The sequence below is a fragment of the Triticum dicoccoides genome, chromosome 2A (genome assembly GCF_002162155.2).
Source record: "Triticum dicoccoides isolate Atlit2015 ecotype Zavitan chromosome 2A, WEW_v2.0, whole genome shotgun sequence".
NCBI classification, from domain to species: domain Eukaryota; kingdom Viridiplantae; phylum Streptophyta; class Magnoliopsida; order Poales; family Poaceae; genus Triticum; species Triticum dicoccoides.
Genome location: NC_041382.1, coordinates 181,015,260 through 181,023,014, shown reverse-complemented (window position 1 = coordinate 181,023,014; position 7,755 = coordinate 181,015,260).

The window sequence follows — 7,755 nt, the reverse complement described above, 5'->3', positions numbered from 1 at the left end:
CACACATACACACTTTCAGTCGGTGGGCCTGAGAGACATATATCTCACCAAGATGGATCGTAAAATGGACCAAGAATAATCCACCTTGGTCATACAACCTCTCTCTTGTTGTTGGTCAAAGTGATGGCCGTTGATAACCCACAAGTATAGGGGATCGCAACAGTTTTCGATAAGTAAGAGTGTTGAACCCAACGAGGAGCTAAAGGCAGAACACATATTCCCTCAAGTTCTATCGACCACCAATACAACTCTACGCACGCTTGACGTTCGCTTTACCTAGAGCAAGTATGAAACTAGAAGTACTTCGTAGGTGTTGTTGGATAGGTAATAAAGATTACGTAAATAAAAAGTAGGGGTTGTTTAGATAAAGAAACAATAAAGTAAATATAGCGAGTGTAGAAAAGTGGTGGTAGGAGTTGTGAAATTGCCCCTAAGCAATTGACTACTTTACTAGACCGATAGCAAGTATTATGTGGGAGAGGCCACTGCTAGCATGTCATCCCTGACTTGGAATTCTATGCACTTATGATTGGAACTATTAGCAAGCATCCGCAAGTACTAACATTCATTAAGGTAAAAACCCAACCATAGCATTAGGATATATTGGTCCCCCTTCAATCCTATACGCATCAATTTCTATGCTAGGTTGAAGCTTCTGTCACTCTTGCCCTCCAATACATAGTCCTATCAACATACAAATAACCCTATGGTGTGACCCAGGCGCGCTCTCATATGATGGGCACCAAAGGATAGCAACATAATGTCACATCCTGGTTAGCCATGCATTAGAGTGTTGCATCATGTCTACTTTTTCATCAGAAACTTGAAATGGGGATGACAGAACCCCCAGTCCCCTCTGAAACCAACTAGGGTTTACTAAAAAAACCTTTTCAATGAACCTAAAATGCCCTTCTAAAATGCCCATCATTTTTGTCTTGGTTCAGAACCTCTGCCAAAAGTGGTGCACATTTTCCTAGGCCATCTTAGGGTTTTTGAATTAAGTCATAAATATTTGAATTTGGGCATTTAAAATTATATAAAATATTTAAATGCTCAAATATCTCCAAACTAAAATGTTTCATGTTGGAAATAATCCAACTATGGACCAGGAGTAATTTGGTGATTTTAGGAGTTGCCTAAGTATTTTATTTAATTCAACAAAGTTGCAGAAGTATTAAAAAAGAACAGAAACAGAAAGAAAAAGGAAAAACTTACCTGGCGCCACCACAGGCCCACCAGCCAGCCCACCTGGCCGGCCCAGCCCGGCCACCGCTCCAGCGAGCTGCTTGGCTTGCCAGGCAGGCAGCCAAGGTGCTCGGCGGCGGCACCGCAGCTCGCCACGCAGCTGCACGCCGCCCTGCATCCCCCTCTCGCCGCCCTGATGGCCTGGACGAGCTCCACGTCACGCCCCGACCCTCCTGGACACCTCCATTCGCCCCCAGTTCCTCTCCCTCGCGCTCCCACGCCATGGCCGACGCCACCGTCGCCGCACCGCCGTCGTAGCCGTGCTCCCCGTCGTCTCCACGCCGCGCCACCCTGTCCAGAAGCTCCGCCGTCCTCTACTTCATCGAGCTAGCCGAGCCCCGTGTGCTCGTGCGGCCCGAGACCACCGCACCGACCTCGCCCGAGCTCACCGTCGCCGGAGATCCCCTTCAACGCCGTCGCCGCCTCAGCTCGTCCCCGACCTCGCCGGTGGCCTCTACGGGAGCGCTGTGAGCCTAGCTACTCCTCCGACCCTCTCTCATTTCTGAGCCGTGTAGCCACCGCACGAGGATCACACGCCCGCACCACCGCGGATCTCGTCGCCGACGTGCTTCCGGCCACACTCCGGCCACAAGATGGTGTCCATCTTACTCACCGAGTCCCGCAGCACCTAGCTAGCCACTCCACGAGCCTCACCGACCCCTCTAGCGCCAAGTTCATCTTCGACCGAACCCCGGTGGCCGCAAGTCGTCGCCGGCGCCAACTCCGGCCACCCCGACCGCAACGGACTCCGCCAAGAGCTGCGGTTTGTCCTCAGCTCCACTCCGGTGGTCTCCGTGGCCCATTTGGTGGCCGAAATGGCCAAAACCACTCCCGCCGCCGCGTCGGGCTCGCCGGCGGCTAAACGCCGGCGTCGCTGGCTTTGACTTTGACCACGGGTGGGCCCTGGTTGACTTCCCTGAGTCAATGACAGGTGGGGCCCAGCCCTGTTAATTAAACAGGATTAGTTTTAATTAAATTTTAATTAAAATAATCACCCTGACATGCGGGACCCACTATCAGGTTTGACCCAGACCGGTTCCGTTGACCTGCTGACGTCACACTGACGTCAGGCTGACGCAGTAATTGATTTTCTGGATTTAATTTAAATCAGGAAATTCCAGAATATAATTTAAACTTCAAAAATTCATAACTTTTATTCTGTAACTCCAAATTGGACAAATTATATATGAAAAATGATCAGAAAAATCCAATCTATCCATCTGTACTATTTTCATGCATGATCAAACAAGTTAAATTGATGTTTTAAGCAGAACAAGGAAAAGCACTTTAAAAGGCCATGTTTGAGTTTGAAATTTGAATCTTTGATTCAAATTTGTTCAAACCCTTCTGGTTTTAGTTGCATTAGCCCAACACACTCATATTGCCATGTTTCATGCATGCATCATATTGTTGCACATTGTTTGGTGATGGTTGTGTATCGGTGTTCTTTGCGACAGGTTCTGCCTCCGAGGAGTACCGTGATTACCCTAACGAAGAACCGTATCAGTGCATCGAACCATCAGGCAAGCAACCAACCATTTGATCATATCGATACAATCACATGTTCTCGCTCCTGCTCTCTTTTACTGCATTAAGACAACGCGTTTCAAACTGCTGTGTGCTACGGTAGTTGAACCCATTTCCTCTGCATGACCTGTCATTGCCACAGTAACTAGATGAAACCCACTAGCATGTGTAGGAGTTGATTGAGCCATATGTATGTGTTGTTCCTACCTTGCTATGCCTGCTATGCTTAGAGTCGTGTCAGGTCTGGTTCATCTGGGTGATGGCTAGAGTGAAATGTTTATGTCGGTAATGAGAGTGGTGTGGTGAACACGATTTGGTAAAGGTATCGATGAGAGGCCATGTAGGAGTACATGGTGGGTTGTTTCATTGAAGCCGACCTTAAGCACTGAGATATGTATGTGTGATTTAAGAATCAGCTACTACCATGCATTGGGCCCGAAACCAATGGACCCTCTCGGCTTCTTATTCACCCTAGTTCTCCGTCCAGGAGTTGCAAGTAGTTTCTGGTGTTTGTAGCCTACTGGAGGCCGTGGACAGCGCTGACCGTAGGGGTGGGCTGTGATGCGGTAGGTACGTGGCACGGTGTACCGAATACCCGTTAGGTATCTCGGGAACCCTGTTCACATCGTTCGGGGCCGTATGGGAAACCTCGGCCGGACTCCCTGCGGATGGAACCTGGATAGGCGATAAACCTGGACTGGAGGCTTAGGTGATTAGGTAGGTCATGGCCGACACCCACGTTGGGCTTCCGCTTGAAGGTTGCCGAGTACATGTCGTGTAAACGACGGTAAGTGGTGAGAGCGTGTATGAAGAAGTACCCCCTGCAGGGTTAACATGATCTATTCGAATAGCCGCGTCCGCGGTAAAGGACTACTTGGTTGCCTATACAGTTCATAGACAAGTAAATGGAAACTACTAAAAGCCTCAAGACAAGTGTGAGTGCCGAGGATGGCTCTTCCGTAGGAAGACGGAGGTGGATCCTCGGTAGTGTATTGAAGTGGTGAGTAGTGGACTCGTGTGCGCAAAACCGTTTCAAGTTGGAGTATCGTAGGATAGTCTAGCCAAGAGTCAAAGCTGGCTTGCTGCAATAACTCCACCAACCCTTCTTGATACTATGCATGTATGTAGGATCTGATGTAAGTCTTGCTGAGTACCTTTGTACTCATGTTGCTATAATCTACATTTTTACAGAAGACGCTGCAACCCCTTCTGATGGGTTCTATGTAGACGTTGACATCAACGAGTAGGCTAAAGACCAGGTGGTGACCCTGAGCTTGTGAAGGACCACGTAGTATAGCTAGGCTTTCCAAGCCTCTTTTGTTTTACTAGTTGTCTGTACTCAGACAAGTTACTTCCGTTGCTGGTTTGTATGACTGTATGACTTGTATGTGGGGTCGTGAGACCCGTACCTTTGTGTATGTTATGTATGGCTCACTGAGCCTTAAATAAAGTACTTGTGTCATAGAGTCATGTTGTGATGCTTTGTTGTATTTGCACATATCGAGCATATTGTGTGTATGATTGAAATGCTTGGTATGTGTGGGATCTGACTATCTAGTTGTTTATCTTTAGTAGCCTCTCTTACCGGGAAATGTCTCCTAGTGTTACCGCTGAGCCATGGTAGCTTGCTACTGCTCTGGAACACTTAGGCTGGCCGGCATGTGTCCTTCTTCGTTCCTGTGTCTGTCCCTTCGGGGAAATGTCACGCTTTGAGTACCGGAGTCCTGTTAGCCCGCTACAGCCCGGTTTACCGGAGTCCTGCTAGCCCAGTGCTACAGCCTGGACCCACTTGCTGATGACCGACACGTTCGAAGCTGGGTCATGGATGCCTGTCCCTGTAAGTCTGTGCCACTTTGGGTTTACGACTAGTCATGTCAGCCCGGGCTCTTTATCATATGGATGCTAGCGACACTTTCATATACGCGAGCCAAAAGGCGCAAACGGTCCCGGGAAAAGGTAAGACGACACCCGTGGGGATACCGTGCGTGAGGCCGCAAAGTGATATGAGGTGTTACCAGCTAGATCGATGTGACATCGAGTCGGGGTCCTGACAGCGTTGGTAGCTTTAGTTGCATTAGCCCAACACACTCATATTGCCATGTTTCATGCATGCATCATATTGTTGCACATTGTTTGGTGATGCCTGTGTATCGTTATCCTTTACGACAGGATCTGTCCCCGAGGAGTACCGTGACTACCCTAACGAAGAACCGTATCCGTGCATCGAACCATCAGGCAAGCAACCAACCATTTGATCATATCGATACAATCCCATGTTCTCGCTCCTGCTCTCTTTTACTGCATTAAGACAACACGATTCAAACTGCTGTGTGCTACGGTAGTTGAACCCATTTCCTCTGCATGACCTGTCATTGCCACAGTAACTAGATGAAACCCACTAGCATGTGTAGGAGTTGATTGAGCCATATGTATGTGTTGTTCCTACCTTGCTATGCCTGCTATGCTTAGAGTCGTGTCAGGTCTGGTTCATCTGGGTGATGGGCTAGAGTGAAATGATTATGTCGGTAATGAGAGTGGTGTGGTGAACACGATTTGGTAAAGGTATCGATGAGAGGCCATGTAGGAGTACATGGTGGGTTGTTTCATTGAAGCCGACCTTAAGCACTGAGATCTGTATGCGTGATTTAAGATACAGCTACTACCATGCATTGGGCCCTGAAATATGACCCCGCTCGACTTCTTATTCACCCTAGCTCTCTGTCCAGGAGTTGCAAGTAGTTTCTGGTGTTTGTAGCCTACTGGAGGCCGCGGACAGCGCTGACCGTAGGGGTGGGCTGTGATGCGGTAGGTACGTGGCCGGGTGTACCGAATACCCGTTAGGTATCTCGGGAACCCTGTTCACATCGTTCGGGGCCGTATGGGAAACCTCGGCCGGACTCCCTGCGGATGGAACCTGAATAGGCGATAAACCTGGACTAGAGGCTTAAGTGTTTAGGTAGGTCGTGGTCTACACCCACGTCGGCTTTCGCTTGAAGTCTGCCGAGCACATGTCGTGTGCAGACGCTAAGTGGTGGAAACATGTATGAAGAAGTACACCCCTGCAGGGTTATCATAATCTATTCGAATAGCCGCGTCCGCGGTAAAGGACTACTTGGTTGCCTATACAGTTCATAGACAAGTAAATGGAAACTGCTAAAAGCCTCAAGATAAATGTGAGTGCCGAGGATGGCTCTTCCGTAGGAAGACGGAGGTGGATCCTCGGTAGTGTATTGAAGTGGTGAGTAGTGGACTCGTGTGCGCAAAACCATTTCAAGTTGGAGTATCGTAGGATAGTCTAGCCAAGAGTCAAAGCTGGCTTGCTGCAATAACTCCACCAACCCTTCTTGATACTATGCATGTATGTAGGATCTGATGTAAGTCTTGCTGAGTACCTTTGTACTCATGTTGCTATAATCTACATTTTTACAGAAGACGCTGCAACCCCTTCTGATGGGTTCTATGTAGACGTTGACATCAACGAGTAGGCTAAAGACCCAGGTGGTGACCCTGAGCTTGTGAAGGACCACGTAGTATAGCTAGGCTTTCCAAGCCTCTTTTATTTTACTAGTTGTCTGTACTCAGACAAGTTACTTCCGCTGCTGGTTTGTATGACTGTATGACTTGTATGTGGGGTCGTGAGACCCGTACCTTTGTGTATGTTATGTATGGCTCACTGAGCCTTAAATAAAGTACTTGTGTCATAGAGTCATGTTGTGATGCTTCGTTGTATTTGCACATATCGAGCATATTGGGTGTATGATTGAAATGCTTGGTATGTGTGGGATCTGACTATCTAGTTGTTTATCTTTAGTAGCCTCTCTTACCGGGAAATGTCTCCTAGTGTTACCGCTGAGCCATGGTAGCTTGCTACTGCTCTGGAACACTTAGGCTGGCCGGCATGTGTCCTTCTTCGTTCCTGTGTCTGTCCCTTCGGGGAAATGTCACGCTTTGAGTACCGGAGTCCTGTTAGCCCGCTACAGCCCGGTTTACCGGAGTCCTGCTAGCCCAGTGCTACAGCCCGGACCCACTTGCTGATGACCGACACGTTCGAAGCTGGGTCATGGATGCCTGTCCCTGTAAGTCTGTGCCACTTTGGGTTTATGACTAGTCATGTCAGCCCGGGCTCTTTATCATATGGATGCTAGCGACACTATCATATACGTGAGCCAAAAGGCGCAAACGGTCCCGGGCAAAGGTAAGGCGACACCCGTGGGGATACCGTGCGTGAGGCCGCAAAGTGATATGAGGTGTTACCGGCTAGATCGATGTGACATCGAGTCGGGGTCCTGACAGCGTTGGCATCAGAGCCGGACTACCTGCAGGTTCTTCAAGCCAAACTGGTCGATGTTGAGTCTAGAAATTCTTTAGTTATATGTAGGGGAATTGTTTGTGGGTTGGAACGTAAGGCTCTTTTTACTCCTTTATCTTATGACATTCTGATCTGAGTCAGTCCATTCTTCCACCGGGGGTTAAGGAATTAGGATCTATACTCTCTATCAGGATCACGTGTTACTAATCAGTAGTACCTTATAAGTTTGATGGATACAAGCCTAGTTCAGTTCTACTACCACATTATGTTGCTGGGATGGTCTCAGAACTTTGATATGATGATGTTGAGTGTGTACGAAATCCTTTGTCAAATGTCTCAAATCCTTCTTGAGCATTTACAGCTGTTATGCTGCCGAAATTTTGCTAGAAATTCTAATGCCTTTGCATTATGATTGTGCTTTCAGATGGCCACTCGCGACCTCAATCAAGTGGTTCGCCTGACTCGATGCCTAGATGTACCCGGCCATACTGCCAAGTTGGTCAGGGTAATGACTGAGGCTGGATACCGCTGGTATCCTGAGTACACAGTCGAAGAGCAATTCCGAGACTTTAATCAAAGCCAGTATCTCTGCACTGTCAGGATATTTCCATCTTATCCTGGATCCACCGAGCCTCTTCACTGCTCCTATGGACTCGGGGTTACTATTGAGATGG